Here is an 18,761-nt window from a genome sequence, read left to right on the forward strand (position 1 = left end):
CTATTGTGCTCTCTTATGTTGGCTTTTATTCCAAAACTCCATTGAAGTATTCTAAGCTTGAAGAAGAGAAAAATCACCTTTAATTCAAGTATTACCAATTATTAAGACATTAAGTGACTCTTTAGTTTGATAATTACCTATATTTTTAATTTTTAGCATGTTTGTAGTGATGGGTATTAATAAATCCGAAAATTTAGGGTTAGGATAATATAGAATTTGGGATTTTTTGGTATATAGATTCTATTATATCAATTGATGTTAAGATTAACTTATTGGAGTTATTATTGTTATGTTTGTGATATTAGATACTCAAATGAATCACTCTCCTTGCTTGTTGGAACCTGTGGAGTAGAAATTTCTCTCTTAAATTTTATTCTGTTAGTAAACTTTGTATCTATAGTTAAATTTTAGTTTTATATCATTTTTATAATTATTGAAAATAATTTTAAAATTAATTATTTAGTTATTGATGAGCGGATAATTTATACGTTTTTTGGCATTGTTTTTAGGTAGTTTTTAGTAAGTTTAAGCTACTTTTAGGGACGTTTTCATTAGTTTTTATGTTAAATTCACATTTGTGGACTTTAATATGAGTTTGTGTGTTTTTTTGTGATTTCAGGTAATTTCTGGCTGAAATTGAGGGACGTGAGCAAAACTCTGAAAAAGGCTGACAAAAGGACTGCTGATGCTGTTGGAATCTGACCTTCCTGTACTCGAAATGGATTTTCTGGAGCTACAGAACTCCAAATGGCGCGCTCTCAACGGCGTTGGAAAGTAGACATCCAGAGCTTTCCCGCAATATATAATAGTCCATACTTTATTCGGAAATTGACGACGTAACTTGGCGTTGAACGCCAAGTACATGCTGCTGTCTGGAGTTAAACGCCAGAAAAACGTCATGATCCGGAGTTGAACGCCCAAAACACGTCATAACTCGGAGTTCAACTCCAAGAGAAGCCTCAGCTCGTGGATTGATCAAGCTCAGCCCAAACATACACCAAGTGGGCCCCGGAAGTGGATTTATGCATCAATTACTTACTTTTGTAAACCCTAGTAGCTAGTTTATTATAAATAGAACAATTTACTATTGTATTAGACATCTTTTGACAGTTTAATCTCTTGACTGTTTAGCCTTTGATTATTCGGTCTCTTGATCACTCAGGGGGCTGGCCATTCGGCCATGCCTGAACCTTTTACTTATGTATTTTTCAACGGTGGAGTTTCTGCACACCATAGATTAAGGGTGTGGAGCTCTGCTATACCCCAAGTTTCAATACAATTACTATTACTTTTTATTCAATTCTCTCTTATTCTTATTCCAAGATATTCATTCGCACCCAAGAACATGATGAATGTGATGATTATGTGACGCTCATCATCATTCTCACCTATGAACGCGTGCCTGACAACCACCTCCGTTCTACATGCAACTGAGCTTGAATGTGTATCTCTTAGATTCCCCAACAGAATCTTCGTGGTATAAGCTAGATAGATGGCGGCATTCATGAGGATCCGGAAAGTCTAACCTTGTCTGTGGTATTCCGAGTAGGATCCTGGGAATCCGGAAAGTCTAACCTTGTCTGTGGTATTCCGAGTAGGATTCCGGTATTGAATGACTGTGACGTGCTTCAGACTCGCAAGTGCTGGGCGTTAGTGACAGACGCAAAAGAATCAAGGGATTCTATTCCAGCAGGAGGGGGAACCAACCAGTGATTAGTCGTGCTGTGATAGAGCGCGTGAGCGTAGTTTTCACTGCGAGGATGGGATGTAGCCTTCGGCCAGTGTGATGCCTCCAGACGATTAGCCATGCGAGTGACAGCGCAGAGGACCATTTTCCAGAAAGGATACAAAGTAGCCATCGTCGAACGGTGAACCCCTATACATAGCTTGCCATGGAAAGGAGTAAGAAGGATTGAAGGAAGAGCGAGTAGTGAAGTAGAGTTTCAAGAGGAACACAGCATCTCCATACACCTATCTGAAATTCCCACTATTGATTTACATAAGTATTTCTATCCCTTTTATTTTCTATTTTATTATTAATTTTCGAAACCATAAATCAATTTAATCTGCCTAACTGAGATTTATAAGGTGACCATAGCTTGCTTCATACCAACAATCTCTGTGGGATCGACCCTTACTCACGTAAGGTTTATTACTTGGACGACCCAGTACACTTGCTGGTTAGTTGAACGGAGTTGTGAATTCAACTGGTGCCATAATAATGATTTCATACAAATACAAAGAATATGGATCACAATTTCGTCCACCAATTATTTATTAACTTATTTGTCAACATGATGTTATATTAAATATTTTACAAAGTAAACAAAAAATCCCACCTTAGACATAGTATTTTGTGTTGAAATTAATTTTGTCATTTGAAAAATTAAATTACAATGTAGATATTATCTTGCATATACACTTTGAATGTAAATTTAGTATTGAATTTGGATAAAGTTATTACATGAATTTTTACTATTGAATTGATGATGCACTTATTGATTTGTTTGACAACTTTTAGCTTGATAATAATTTGTATATCAAAATATTTTGGAAGGTTCTATAATAGAAACTGCAGTTAGCGGCAGTAAGCACTAGACTAGGTGCACCTTGTCAGTATATAATTGCATTTTCAAGACCTTATGAGATGAAATGGTTCCTGTCTGTTTCATGTCTAGAAAACTAGTGGAACATGTTTGTTTCAGAATTTACAGAAAAGAAAACAACCTAAGTGTGATTTCTGTCTGTTATTTTGACTTTTCTAAATTAGACGATCTTCCGCTTATATTTATATAAAATAAGAAAGTTTGAATGTTTAATGTCTATCAGTAATTATCCTTGTGTTTGAGTATATTTCTATCACTATTATTAAAGTGAATTTATTTTCACTAAAAGTTAATTATTTATAGAATTGTTTCTTGTGGGGTTATGAATGCTTTGTTTACTCATTGAGTTGCTGATGATTATGCATCATGTTAGGTTTTTCTATACTTTTTCATACAAGAAATTAATGTTTTATGCTTAATTATTGAGTGTTTTAGTGCTTAAGTAGTATATTGCTTTGATCTTTTGATTTAATGATTTTTGTAAGAAATAATAGAAAAAGAAGCAACAAAAGCACTAATAGAAGAAGCACACTCCCAAGGTGGCAAAAGAGTTGAAAACAAACTCAAACAGGAGCAAAGAGAATTTGCAAGCCTGACCTCGAGCTACAAAGCTCCAAATGAGGTGATTCTAGTGGCATTGGAAAGTAGGAATCTAGAGCTTTCCAAGCATATATGGCACTACATGGTGGACACTAAATCTGAGGGAGAAAACTTATCCCGAATGTGCAAAGATAAACATAGTATCAACCTATAGTAAGGCCAGCTGACCTCTTGACCTTCCAAGGAGGATAACTTGAGCTAAAGAGCATTAAATGACGTGCTCTCAAATTTATTGGAAAGTAGACATTCAGAGCTTTCCAACGATATATAAGAGTATGGGGTGAACCTTAAGTTTGGGCTACAGAAGCTGGTGCTAATTTTGCCCTCCAAACAGCGCCAAGAGCGCTATGCTCTCACCAAGAGCGCTACGCTTTGCCAAGAGCGCTACACTTTTCTCCAAGAGCGCCAGCGACCTCTGACAACATGACCATGCCTTCTTCATAAGACCATAACTTGAGACATAGATAGTTAATTGATGCACTTCTAGTTGCGTTGGAAAGCTGACATTCAGAGCTTTCCAACGATATATAATAGTCTATATTTGGCAAGAAATTGGAGCAAAAATTATAGGTATCTTTAAGACTCAAAAACAACTCAGCAAAAGAACCCAGCGCCCAGGAGAGCGCTACGTTCTCCCCAAGAGCGCCTGCAATAGTTTTAAAAGTTGGGCTAGCGACGCGTACGCGTGGGTGACGCATACACGTCTATGTGACATTTTTGAAGGAGCATGCGAACGCGTGGATGGAGCGGCAGCGTGGATGTGACATTTTGAAATCCACGCATACCCGTGGGTGACGCGTAAGTATGGGTGCACGAGCGCTCTACTCTCTTCAAGAGCGCTACATTCTCCTGGGAGTGTTATTCTGGTTCAAATAATTTCAACCCAGGCCCACTTTAAATTTAATCAAGTAAGCCCACAATTGTCAACCAATCAAGGCCACAAGGATAATCTAGACTAGTTAATTTTTATTTGATTGTAATTTGTTTTCAATTTCATTTCAATTTGTAATTTAGAAAAACCTATATAAAGGCATTAGTTTCATAGAATTAGGGAGGCTGAGGCTGGAAGATTAGAGACTCCAGAACTCTTTTGGAGGTTAGAGACTCCAGAGAGTGTAGTATAGGATTCTTAGTTTAGAATACACTTTACTTTTTTGCAGTTTTACATTTTAATTTGTATTGAGCCTCATTTACTTTTATGCAATTTCAATTTCCTGCACCTCTACTTTTCTGCCAATTTTACAATTCCATTCATCTTGAGCCTAATTTACTTTCATGCAATTTAAATTTTCTGCAAGTGTTCTTGATGAGCGGATAATTTATACGCTTTTTGGCATTGTTTTTAGGTAGTTTTTAGTAGGATCTAGCTACTTTTAGGGATATTTTCATTAGTTTTTATGCTAAATTCACATTTCTGGACTTTACTATGAGTTTGTGTGTTTTTTGTGATTTCAGGTATTTTCTGGCTGAAATTGAGGGACCTGAGCAAAACTCTAATAGGAGGCTGACAAAGGACTGCTGATGCTGTTGGAATCTGACCTCCCTGCACTCGAAATAGATTTTCTGGAGCTACAGAACTCCAAATGGTGCGCTCTCAACGGCGTTAGAAATTAGACATCCAGAGCCTTCCAGCAATATATAATAGTCCATACTTTATTCGTAATTAGACGACGTCAACTGGCGCTCAACGCCAGTTCTATGCTGCATTCTGGAGTCAAACGCCAGAAACACGTCACGAACCAGAGTTGAAAGCCCAAAACATGTTACAACTTGGCGTTCAACTCCAAGAGAAGCCTCAGCTCGTGGATAGATCAAGCTCAGCCCAAGCACACACCAAGTGGGCCCCAGAAGTAAATTTATGCATCAATTACTTACTTCTGTAAACCTGAGTAACTAGTTTAGTATAAATAGAACTTTTTACTAGTTTATTAGAAGTCTTGGACTATCTAGTTCTTTTGACCATTCAGTCTTTCATGGGGGCTGGCCATTTGGCCATGCCTGGACCTTCATCACTTATGTATTTTCAACGGTGGAGTTTCTACACACCATAGATTAAGGGTGTGGAGCTCTACTGTACCTCAAGTTTCAATACAATTACTATTTTCTATTCAATTCGACTTATTCCTATTCTAAGATATTCGTTGCACTTCAACATGATGAATGTGATGATCCGTGACACTCATCATCATTCTCACCTATGAACGTACGTGACTGACAACCACTTCCGTTCTACTCTAGATCGGGCGCATATCTCTTGGATTCCTTAATCAGAATCTTCATGGTATAAGCTAGAATTGATGGCAGCATTCATGGGAATCCGGAAATTCTAACCTTGTCTGTGGTATTCCGAGTAGGATTCCGGGATTGAATGACTGTGACGAGCTTTAAACTCGCGATTGTTGGGCGTGATGACAAACGCAAAAGAATCAATGGATTCTATTCCAACATGATCGAGAACCGACAGATGATTAGCCATGCTGTGACAGAGCATTTGGACCATTTTCACTGAGAGGATGGGATGTAGCCATTGACAACAGTGATGCCCTACATACAGCTTGCCATAGAAAGGAGTGAGAAAGATTGGATAAAAGTAGTAAGAACGCAGAGATTCGGAACGAACACTGCACCTCCATACACCTATCTGAAATTCCCACCATTGAATTACATGAGTAACTCTATCTTTACTTTCTGTTTAAATTTATTATTATTATTCGAAAATTCAATAATCTCTTAATATAGTTAAGTCCGCTTAACTGGGATTTACAAGATGACCATAGCTTGCTTCATACCAACAATCTCTGTGGGATCGACCCTTACTCACGTAAGGAATTACTTGGACGACCCAGTACACTTGCTGGTTAGTTGTGCGGAGTTGTGACAAAGTGTGATTTATGTTTGAGAGCACCAAGTCTTTGGAGCCATTGTTGATGATCACAATTTCGTCCACCAAGTTTTTGGCGCCGTTGCCGGGGATTGTTCGAGTATGGACAACTGACGGTTCATCTTGTTGCTTAGATTAGGTAATTTTCTTTTTATTTTCTTTTCAAAAAAGTTTTCAAAAATCTTTCAAAAAAAAATTTGTCTTTATTTTCGTTTTTCTAAAGAATATTTTCGAAAAAAATAATAAAAATACAAAAAAATCATAAAATCATAAAAATAAAAAATATTTTGTGTTTCTTGTTTAAGTTTTGAGACAATTTTAAAGTTTGGTGTCAATTGCATGTTTTAAAAATCTCTTGCATTTTTCGAAAAAATTCTTGCATTCATGGTGTTCTTCATGATCTTCAAGTTGTTCTTGGTAAGTCTTCTTATTTGATCTTGATGTTTTCTTGTTTTGTATTTTTTGTTGTTTATCATATGCATTTTTCGTTTGTTAGAGTCCAAGCATTAAAGATTTCTAAGTTTGTTGTCTTGTATGTTTTCTTTGCATCAAAAACTTTTCAAAAATATGTTCTTGATGTTCATCATGATCTTCAAAGTGTTCTTGGTGTTCATCTTGACATTCATAGTGTTCTTGCATGCATCATGTGTTTTGATTCATAATTTTCATGTTGTGAGTCATTTTAGTTGTTTTTTTCTTTCATCATTAAAAATTCAAAAAAAAATATCTTTCCCTTAATTTTCTCATAATTTTCGAAAATTTGAGTTAACTTAGCCAAAATTTTTTAAAATTAGTTGTTTCTTACAAGTCAAGTCAAATTTTCAATTTTAAAAATCTTATCTTTTCAAAACATTTTTCAAAAATCAAATCTTTTTCATTTTTCTTATTAATTTTCGAAATTTTCTTTTTAAAAATGTTTTACAAAAATATTTTTCTTAATTTTATCTTTATTTTCGAAAATTATGCTAACAATTAATGTGATTGGTTCAAAAATTTGAAGTGTTACTTTCTTGTTAAGAAAAGTTCAATCTTTAAATTCTAGAATCATATCTTTTAGTTTCTTGTTAGTCAAGTAATTAATTTTAATTTTAAAAATTAAATCTATCTTATCTTATCTTTTATATCATATCTTTTTCAAAATTTTATCTTTCTCAAAAATTTAATTTTAAAATATCTTTTCTAACTTCTTATCTTCTTATCTTTTCAAATTTGATTTTCAAATCTTTTTCAACTAACTTTTTGCCTGTTTCTTATCTTTTTCAAAACAACTTAACTACTTTTCCCTTTCTACTTTTCAAAAATATCTCATCCTTTTTTCAAAATTCTTCTTTTTAATTAACTAATTATTTTAAATTTTAATTTTAATTCTATCTCATCTTTAATTTTCGAAAATCATTAACTCCTTTTCAAAATTAATTTTTGAATTCTCTCTCTCTCATCTTCTTCTATTTATTTATTTATTTACTAACATTTCTCTTCATCTTCAATCACTGCTTCTATCCTCACCCTTGTGTTTGGATTCTTCTTCACTTTTATTCCTTTCTTCTTCTACTAATAATAAGGATCCTCTTTACTGTGACATAGAGGATTCCTCTTCTTTTCTTGTTCTCTTCTCTTTCATATGAGCAGGAACAAGGAAAAAGACACTCTTGTTGAAGCTGATCCTGAACCTGAAAGGACTCTGAAGAGGAAACTAAGAGAAACTAAATTACAACAATCCAGAGGCAACCTTTCTGAAATTTTCGAACAAGAGAAGGAGATGGCAGCCGAACCCAACAACAATAATGCAAGGAGGATGCTTGGTGATTTTACTAAACCCACATCCAAGTTTGATGGAAGAAACATCTCAATTCCTGCCATTGGAGCAAACACTTTTGAGCTGAAACCTCAATTAGTTGCTCTGATGCAACAGAATTGCAAGTTTCATGGACTTCCATCTGAAGATCCTTACTAGTTTTTAACTGAGTTCTTGCAGATTTGTGAGACTGTTAAGACGAATGGAGTAGATCCTGAAGTCTACAGGCTCATGCTTTTCCCTTTTTGCTGTAAGAGACAGAGCTAGAACATAGTTGGACTCACAACCTAAAGATAGCCTGGACTCCTGGGATAAGCTGGTCACGGCCTTCTTGGATAAATTCTTTCCTCCTCAAAAGTTGAGCAAGCTTAGAGTGGATGTTCAAACTTTCAAGTAAAAAGATGGTGAATCCCTCTATGAAGCTTGGGAAAGATACAAGCAGATGACCAAAAAGTGTCCTTCTGACATATTTTTAGAATGGACCATATTAGATATATTCTATTATGGTCTATCTGAGTTTTCCAAGATGTCATTGGACCACTCTGCAGGTGGATCCATTCACCTAAAGAAAACGCCTGCAGAAGCTCAGGAACTTATTGACATGGTTGCAAATAACCAATTCATGTACACTTCTAAGAGGAATTCTGTGAATAATGGGACGCCTCAGATGAAGAGAGTTCTTGAAATTGATGCTCTGAATGCCATATTGGCTCAGAACAAAGTGTTGACTCAGCAAGTTAACATGATTTTTCAAAGTCTGAATGGATGGCAAAATGCATCCAACAGTACTAAAAAGGCATCTTCTGAAGAAGAAGCTTATGATCCTGAGAACCCTACAATGGCAGAGGTAAATTACATGGGTGAATCTTATGGAAACACCTATAACTCATCATGGAGAAATCACCCAAGTTTCTCATGGAAGGATCAACAAAGGCCTCAACTAGGTTTTAATAATGGTGGAAGAAATAGGTTTAGCAATAGCAAGCCTTTCCATCATCTTCTCAGAAACAGACAGAGAATTCTGAACAGAGCACCTCTAACTTATCAAACATAGTCTCTGATCTGTCTAAAGCCACTTTAAGTTTCATGAGTGAAACAAGGTCTTCCATTAGAAATTTGGAGGCACAAGTGGGCCAGCTGAGTAAGAAAGTCACTGAAACTCCTCCTAGTACTCTCCCAAGCAATACAGAAGAGAATCCAAAGAGAGAGTGCAAGGCCATTGATATAGTCAATATGGCCGAATGCAAGGAGGAAGGGTAGGACGTGAATCCCAATGAGGAAGACCTCATGGGACGTCTACCAACCAAGAAGGAGTTCCCTATTGAGGACCCAAAGGAATCTGAGGCTCATATAGAGACCATGGAGATTCCATTAAATCTCCTTCTGCCATTCATGAGCTCTGAAGACTATTCTTCCTCTGAAGATGATGAAGATGTAACTGGAGAGCAAGTTGCTCAATATCTAGGAGCCATCATGAAGCTAAATGCCAAGTTATTTGGTAATGAGAAGAAGCATGAACAGCTTCTCTCAATGTAGAGTCAAACAGAGCCCCCACAGTCAAACTCTAAGTTTGGTGTTGGGAGGCCACAACCAAACTCTAAGTTTGGTGTTGAACCCCCACATTCAAACTCTAAGTTTGGTGTTGGGAGGTCCCAACAATGCTCTGAACATCTGTGAAGCTCCATGAGAGCTCACTGTCAAGCTATTGACATTAAAGAAACGTTTATTGGGAGGCAACCCAATTTTTATTTATCTAATTTTATTTTTCTTTTTATTGTTCTTTTATGTTTTATTAGGTTCATGATCATGTGGAGTCACGAAAAAATATTAAAATTAAAAACAGAATCAAAAACAGCAGAAGAAAAATCACACCCTGAAGGAAGGACTTACTGGCGTTTAAACGCCAGTAAGGAGCATCTGGCTGGCGTTCAATGCCAGAACAGAGCATGGATCTGGCGTTGAACGCCAGAAATAGGTAACATCCTGGCGTTTGAACGCCAAGAATACACCCTGAGGAAGAGCTGGCGCTGAACGCCAGAAATAAGCATGGAACTGGCGTTCAACGCCAGAAACATGCTACACATGGGCGTTGAACGCCCAAAACAAGCATCAATCTGGCGTCTAAACGCCAGAATTGCATGCAAAGGCATTTTACACACCTAATTGGTGCAAGGATGTAAATCCTTGACACCCCAGGATCTATAGATCCAACAGGATCCCTACCTACCTCAACTCACCTTCTCTCCTCTTCTTCACATTCAAACTCTCTTCCCCAAAAACCCTTCACCAATCACCTTAATCTCTCTTCCCCATTACCTCTTCACCACTCACATCCATCATCTCTTCCCCACCCAAACCCACCTTACATAGCCAAATACACACCTCCCTCTCCTCCATATCTTCTTCTCTTTCTTCTATTCTTTTGTCTTTTGCTCGAGGGCGAGCAACATTCTAAGTTTGGTGTGGTAAAAGCATAGCTTTTTTTGCTTTTCCATAACCATTGATGACACCTAAGGCCAGAGAAACCTCAAAAAAAAAAGAAGAAGAAAAAGGGAAGACAATTGCTTCCACCTCTGAGTCATGGGAGATGGAGAAATTCATCTCAAGAGTCCATAGCTCAGTAATAGAGCATTTGACTGCATATCAAGAGAGCATGAGGAATTCTCTCATCAATAAATCCCTGAGATACCTCAGGAGATACATGTTCCTCCACATAATTATTGGGAGCAACTAAAGATAGGAGAACCAAAATCACTAGGGATCATGCAACAAAGGCAAGGAAGAGACATAAAGGAGCTCAAAAAGCATCATTGGCTCTTCAAGAAGAAAGTGCCACCATCACTAAGGTGGACTCATTCCTTGGTCTTAATTTTTTTCTATTTTTCTATTTTTATGCTTTATGTTTGTTTATGTTTTGTGTCTCTACTTCACGATCATTAGTATGTAGTAACTATGTCTTAAGGCTATAAATAATTCCATGAATCCTTCACCTCTCTTAAATGAAAAATGTTTCTAATTCAAAAGAACAAGAAGTACATGAATTTCGAAATTATCCTTGAATTTAGTTTAATTATATTGATGTGGTGTCAATACTTTTTGTTCTCTGAATGAATGCTTGAACAGTGCATAATTTTGATCTTATTGTTTATGAATGTTAAAATTGTTGGCTCTTGAAAGAATGATGAACAAAGAGAATGTTATTGACAATCTAAAAAATCATGAAAATTGATTCTTGAAGCAAGAAAAAGCAGTGAAAAAGTAAAAGCTTACGAGAAAAAAAAAGAAAAAGGAAAAAAAAAGGAGCGAAAAAAAATTAGAAAGAAAAAGAAAAAGCAAGCAGAAAAAGCTAATAGCCCTTAAAACCAAAAGGCAAGGGTAAAAAGGATCCAAGGCTTTGAGCATCAATGGATAGGAGGGCCCAAGGAAATAAAATCCAGGCCTAAGCGGCTAAATCAAAGCTGTCCCTAACCATGTGCTAGTGGCATGTAGGTCCAAGTGAAAAGCTTGAGACTGAGTGGTTAAAGTCGTGATCCAAAGCAAAAAGAGTGTGCTTAAGAGCTTTGGACACCTCTAACTGGGGACTTTAGCAAAGCTGAGTCACAATCTGAAAAGGTTCACCCAGTCATGTGTCTGTGGCATTTATGTATCCGGTGGTAATATTGGAAAACAAAATGCTTAGGGCCATGGCCAAGACTCATAAACGTAGCTATGTTCAAGAATCAACAAACTTAACTAGGAGAATCAATAATACTATCTGAAATTCTAAGTCCTAGAGATGCAAATCATTCTAAACTTCAAGGGAAAAAGTGAGATGCCAAAACTGTTCAGAGGCAAAAAGCTAAAAGTCCCGCTCATCTAATTAGAATTAATATTCATTGATATTTTGGAATTTATAGTATATTCTCTTCTTTTAATCCTAATTTATTCTCAGTTGCTTGGGGACAAGCAACAGTTTAAGTTTGGTGTTGTGATGAGCGGATAATTTATACGCTTTTTGGCATTATTTTTAGGTAGTTTTTAGTAGGATCTAGCTACTTTTAGGAATGTTTTCATTAGTTTTTATGCTAAATTCATATTCCTAGACTTTACTATGAGTTTGTGTGTTTTTCTGTGATTTCAGGTATTTTCTGGCTGAAATTGAGGGATCTGAGCAAAACTCTGATAGGAGGCTGACAAAGGACTGCTGATGTTGTTGGAATCTGACCTCCCTGCACTCGAAATAGATTTTCTGGAACTACAAAACACCAAATGGCGCACTCTCAACGGCGTTGGAAAGTAGACATCCAGAGCTTTCCAGAAATATATAATAGTTCATACTTTATTCGTAATTAAATGACGTAAACTGGCGCTCAACGCCAGTTCTATGCTGCATTCTGGAGTCAAACGCCAGAAACACGTCATGAACCAGAGTTGAACGCCCAAAACATGTTACAACTTGGTGTTCAACTCCAAGAGAAGCCTCAGCTCGTGGATAGATCAAGCTCAGCCCAAGCACACACCAAGTGGGCCCCAAAAGTGAATTTATGCATCAATTACTTACTTCTGTAAACCCGAGTAGCTAGTTTAGTATAAATAGAACTTTTTACTAGTTTATTAGAAGTCTTAGACTATCTAGTTCTTTTGACCATTCGGTCTTTCATGGGGCTGGCCATTCGGCCATGCCTGGACCTTCATCACTTATGTATTTTCAACGGTGAAGTTTCTACACACCATAGATTAAGGGTGTGGAGCTCTGCTATACCTCAAATTTAAATGCAATTACTATTTTCTATTCAATTCAACTTATTCCTATTCTAAGATATTCGTTGCACTTCAACATGATGAATGTGATGATCTGTGACACTCATCATCATTCTCACCTATGAATGTGCGTGACTGACAACCATTTCCGTTCTACTCTAGACCTGGCGCATATCTCTTGGATTCCTTAATCAGAATCTTCGTGGTATAAGCTAGAATTGATGGCGGCATTCATGGGAATCCGAAAGTCTAACCTTGTCTGTGGTATTCCGAGTAGGATTTCGGGATTGAATGACTGTGACGAGCTTCAAACTCACGATTGTTGGGCGTGATGACAAACGCAAAAGAATCAAGGGATTCTATTCCAACATGATCGAGAACTGATGAGCGGATAATTTATACGCTTTTTGGCATTGTTTTTAGGTAGTTTTTGGTAAGTTCAAGCTACTTTTAGGGATGTTTTCATTAGTTTTTATGTTAAATTCACATTTCTGGACTTTACTATGAGTTTGTGTATTTTTCTGTGATTTCAGGTAATTTCTGGCTGAAATTGAGGGACTTGAGCAAAACTCTGAAAAAGGCTGACAAAAGGACTGCTGATGCTGTTGGAATCTGACCTCCCTACACTCAAAATGGATTTTCTGGAGCTACAAAACTCCAAATAGCGCGTTCTCAATGGCTTTGGAAAGTAGACATCCAGAGCTTTCTAGCCATATATAATAGTCCATACTTTATTCGGAAATTGATGACGTAAAGTGGCGCTCAACGCCAAGTACATGCTGTTGTCTGGAGTCAAACGCCAGAAACACGTCACAACCCGGAGTTGAACGCCAGAAACACGCTATAACTCAGCATTCAACTCCAAAGGAAGTCTCAGCTCGTGGATAGATCAAGCTCATCCCAAACACACACCAAGTGGGCCACGAAAGTGGATTTATGCATCAATTACTTACTCATGTAAACCCTAGTAGCTAGTTTAGTATAAATAAGACTTTTTACTAGTGTATTAGTCGTCTTTTGACCACGTTTCATCTTTGGTCTCAGTTTTGTTTTATTCTTCATCTTAGGGGGCCATTGATCACGTTTTGGGGGCTGCCCATTCGGCCATGCCTGAACTTTTCACTTATGTATTTTCAACGGTGGAGTTTCTACACACCATAGATTAAGGGTGTGGAGCTCTGCTGTACCTCAAGTTTCAATACAATTACTATTATTTTCTATTCAATTCTCTTTTATTCTTATTCCAAGATATACGTTGCACTTCAACTTGATGAATGTGATGATTCGTGACACTCATCATCATTCTCACCTATGAACGCACGTGACTGACAACCACTTCCGTTCTACCTTAGGCCGGGCGCATATCTCTTAGATTTCCCAACAGAATCTTCGTGGTTTAAGCTAGATAGATGGCAGCATTCATGGGAATCCGGAAATTCTAACCTTGTTTGTGGTATTCCGAGTAGGATTCCAGGAATCCGGAAAGTCTAACCTTGTCTGTGGTATTCCGAGTAGGATTCTGGGATTGAATGACTGTGACGAGCTTCAAACTCCTGAAGGCTGGGCGTTAGTGACAGACGCAAAAGAATCAAGGGATTCTATTCCAACCTGATTGAGAACCGACAGATGATTAGCCGTGCTGTGACAGAGCATAGGACCATTTTCACTGAGAGGATGGGATGTAGCCATTAACAACGGTGATGCCCTACATATAGCTTGCCATGGAAAGGAGTAAGAAGGATTGGATGAATGTAATAAGAAAGTAGAGATTTGAGAGGAGCACAGCATCTCCATATGCCTATCTGAAATTCCCACCATGGAATTATATGAGTAACTATTTACTATTTTATTTTCTATTTATTATTTATTTTCGAACTTATCATAAACCATTTAATCTGCCTAACTGAGATTTACAAGGTGACCATAGCTTGCTTCATACTAACAATCTCTGTGGGATCGACCCTTACTCATGTAAGGTATTACTTGGATGACCTAGTACACTTGCTGGTTAAGTTGAACGGAGCTGTGATCACACGTGCCATTACCAGGGATTATTAAGATCCCAATTCATCATACAATGATCTCTTTGGGGTATTTTTGATAGAACCAATATTTAAATTTCATACAAGTGCAAAGAGACTAACTTTGAGGCTCACATTTTCGTCCACCAAGAACCGATAGATGATTAGCCGTGCTGTGACAGAGCATTTGGACCATTTTCACTGAGAGGATGGGATGTAGCCATTAACAACAGTGATGTCCTACATACAGCTTGCCATAGAAAAGAGTGACAAAGATTGGATAAAAGCAGTAAGAACGCAGAGATTCGGAAGGAACACTGCACCTCCATACACCTATCTGAAATTCCCACCATTGAATTACATGAGTAACTCTATCTTTACTTTCTGTTTAAATTTATTATTATTATTCGAAAATCCAATAATATCTTAATATAGTTGAGTCCGCCTGACTGGGATTTACAAGATGACCATAGCTTGCTTCATACCAACAATCTCTGTGGGATCGACCCTTACTCACGTAAGGTATTACTTGGACGACCCAGTACACTTGCTGGTTAGTTGTGCGGAGTTGTGACAAAGTGTGTTTTATGTTTGAGAGCACCAAGTCTTTGGAGCCATTGTTGATGATCACAATTTCGTCCACCAGTTCTTAGAGCTATGATTCATGGTGGACGAAATTGTGATCACATGTTCTTTATATTTTGATGATGTTTACTCTTAGGGCACTGTTTATTTTCACAACTCCGTTCAACTAACCAGCAAGTGTACTGGGTCGTCCAAGTAATAAACCTTACGTGAGTAAGGGTCGAATCCACAGAGATTGTTGGTATGAAGCAAGCTATGGTCGCCTTGTAGATCTCAGTCAGGCGAATTAAAGGGTAATTGTGATTATTGGAATAAATTATAAAATAAAAAGAAAATACATAATAAAAGGGATAGAAATACTTATGCAGATTCATTGGTGAGAATTTCAGATAAGTGAATGGAGATGCTGTATGGCCCAAGGACGCCTGCCTTTCCACTGCTTCTACTCAATCCTTCTTACTCCTTTCCATGGCAAGCTGTGTATAGGGGTTCACCATCAGCTGTGGCTACTTTCATCCTCTCGGGAAAATATCCTATGCGGCTGTCACTCGCACAGCTAATCAGTCTGGAGGCATCACCCATGGTTGATGGCTACATCCCATCCTCGCAGTGAAAGCTAATGCTCACGCACTCTGTCACAGTACGGCCAATCACCGGTTGGTTCCCGCTCCTACTGGAATAGAATCCCTTGATTCTTTTGCGTCTGTCACTAACGCCCAGCAGGTTGCAAGTTTGAAGCACGTCACAGTCATTCATTACCGGAATCCTACTCGAAATACCACAGACAAGGTTAGACTTTTCGGATTCCCAGGATCCTACTCGGAACACCACAGACAAGGTTGGACTTTCCGGATCCTCATAAATGCCGCCATCTATCTAGCTTATACCACGAAGATTCTGTTGGGGAATCTAAGAGATATACATTCAAGCTCGGTTGCATGTAGAACGGAAGTGGTTGTCAATCACGCGCGTTCATAAGTGAGAATGACAATGAGGGTTATCTAACTCATCACATTCATCATGTTCTTGGGTGCGAATGAATATCTTGGAATAAGAATAAGATAGAGACCGAATAAGAGAAAATAGAATTTCATTAATACTTGAGGTACAGCAGAGCTCCACACCCTTAATCTCTGGTGTGCAGAAACTCCACCGTTGAAAATACATAAGCAAAGGGTTCAGGCATGGCCGAATGGCCAGCCCCCTAAAACGTGATCAATGATCTCCTAAGATGAAGAATAAAACAAAACTGAGACCAAAGATGTCTAATACAATAGATAAGTGTCCTATATATACTAGACTAGCTACTAGGGTTTACATGAGTAAGTAATTGATGCATAAATCTACTTCCGGGGCCCACTTGGTGTGTGCTTGGGCTGATCTTGATCAATCCACGAGCTGAGGCATCTCTTGGAGTTGAACTCCGAGTTATGACGTGTTTTGGGCGTTCAACTCCGGATCATGACGTTTTTCTGGCGTTTAACTCCAGACAGCAGCATGAACTTGGCGTTTAACGCCAAGTTACGTCGTCATTCTTCGAATAAAGCATAGACTATTATATATTGCTGGAAAGCTCTGGATGTCTACTTTCCAACGCCGTTGAGAGCGCGCCAATTGGAGTTCTGTAGCTCCAGAAAATCCATTTCGAGTGCAGGGAGGTCAGAATCCAACAGCATCAGCAGTCCTTTTGTCAGCCTTTTTCAGAGTTTTGCTCAAATCCCTCAATTTCAGTCAGAATTTACCTGAAATCACAGAAAAACACACAAACTCATAGTAAAGTCCAGAAATGTGAATTTAGCATAAAAACTAAGGAAAACATCCCTAAAAGTAGCTTGAACTTACTAAAAACTATCTAAAAACAATGCCAAAAAGCGTATAAATTATCCGCTCATCAATTCACTAAACTCCAATTCATTAGGGGGAGGACCTCTATTGTGATTCTAATGGATCAATGAAATTCTTCCTCTTCTCAATTCATTTGTGTAGCTATAGGATATCCTCTGTTTTGATTGAGATAAATTCACTCTGGAAGGGGGTTTGAAACTGTTGAATGCTTGTGTGAGCCTCGGAAGGAGAATCATGGGCATTAGAATTAGGGCTCTATCCTTCACAATTCTCTTGACTAACACTATTCAGGAGGAATTGAGGTCTTGAGAATTTGTGTGGCTTATGGATGAGAGACATGTACTTAACCTCTTCTCATGACAATTGGATCAAGGAATTGGCAAGATTGATTGTGATTAGAGAGATTGGATTGCCAAGGAATTGGGATCTAATCAATTTCAATCTACCATAGATCTACTCATATGATTGAGAAGGAAGTTGAGACCCATTGATTCATAATGGATTATGATACCTCCAATCACTAATGAATCTTGTCCACTGATATCTTACTTTGATTGCCTTTAGTTTCATTTAATTGCCTTGAATTTACTGCTTCCTTTAATTTTCCAGCACCCAATCCCCATTTATATTTGATGCAATTTACTTTTCATATGATTTAAGTTTCTTGCCATTTAAGTTTCTACCAATTTACTTTCAGTACTTTACATTTCTTGCAATTTACATTCTGTCAAGTAAATTCCACCAAACTCTTTAAATATTTCACTTAACTAGACATATCACCTCACTAAAGTTGCTTGATCCATCAATCCCTGTGGGATCGACCTCACTTTTGTGAGTTTTACTACTTGATGCGACCCAGTACACTTGCCAGTTAGTTTGTGTAGAAATCGATTTTCCTGCATCAGTTGCAAAACTCACTCTATTGTTCTTTTATTTTTTTTCAAATATGGGCTTTGATCCTAATCCAACTTCATCGATTCCGCTCTAGTTTTGTTTGTGTTGGTGAGCCCTTTTCTGTTCAAGGGCTTGATATTTTGTGTAAATAGTTTTAAAACTCTTTAGACTTGTTAAACTGCTCCATGTGTAAATATTTTGTGTTGCCTTTTAGTATAATTGAAAATTTTATTTGTTCTATTTTTTGTAATATTAATTTCTGAGGCTTGCTGATGAGCGGATATTTTATACGCTTTTTGCCATCATTTTCATATAGTTTCTAGTATGTTTTATTTAGTTTTTATTAAGTTTTTATAGGTTTTAGTGTTAAATTCACATTTTTAGATTCTACTATGAGTTTTTGTATTTTTGTACAATTTCAGGTATTTCTGGCTGAAATTGAAGGAGTTGAAGTCTGATTCAGAGACAGAGAAAGCACTGCAGATGTTGTCTGAATCTGACCTCCTTGCATTCGGAAAAGCTTTTCTGGAGCTATAGAAATCCAAATGGAGTGTTCTTAACGGCTATGGAAAGCTGACTTCCGGAGCTTTCCAGCAATATATGATAGTTTACACTTTGCTACTACTATAATTTCTGACAGAGATCTCTGTTTCACTTTGAGGTTTTGGGGTGTCTTTCAGAGAGCTTTTGGAACCCGTTTGAGCTTGAGTACAGCCTACCATCCTCAAATAGATGGCCAATCTGAGAGGACAATCCAAACCCTAGAAGATATATTGAGAGCTTGTGTTTTGGAT

The sequence above is a fragment of the Arachis stenosperma genome, chromosome 9, assembly GCF_014773155.1.
Source record: "Arachis stenosperma cultivar V10309 chromosome 9, arast.V10309.gnm1.PFL2, whole genome shotgun sequence".
NCBI classification, from domain to species: domain Eukaryota; kingdom Viridiplantae; phylum Streptophyta; class Magnoliopsida; order Fabales; family Fabaceae; genus Arachis; species Arachis stenosperma.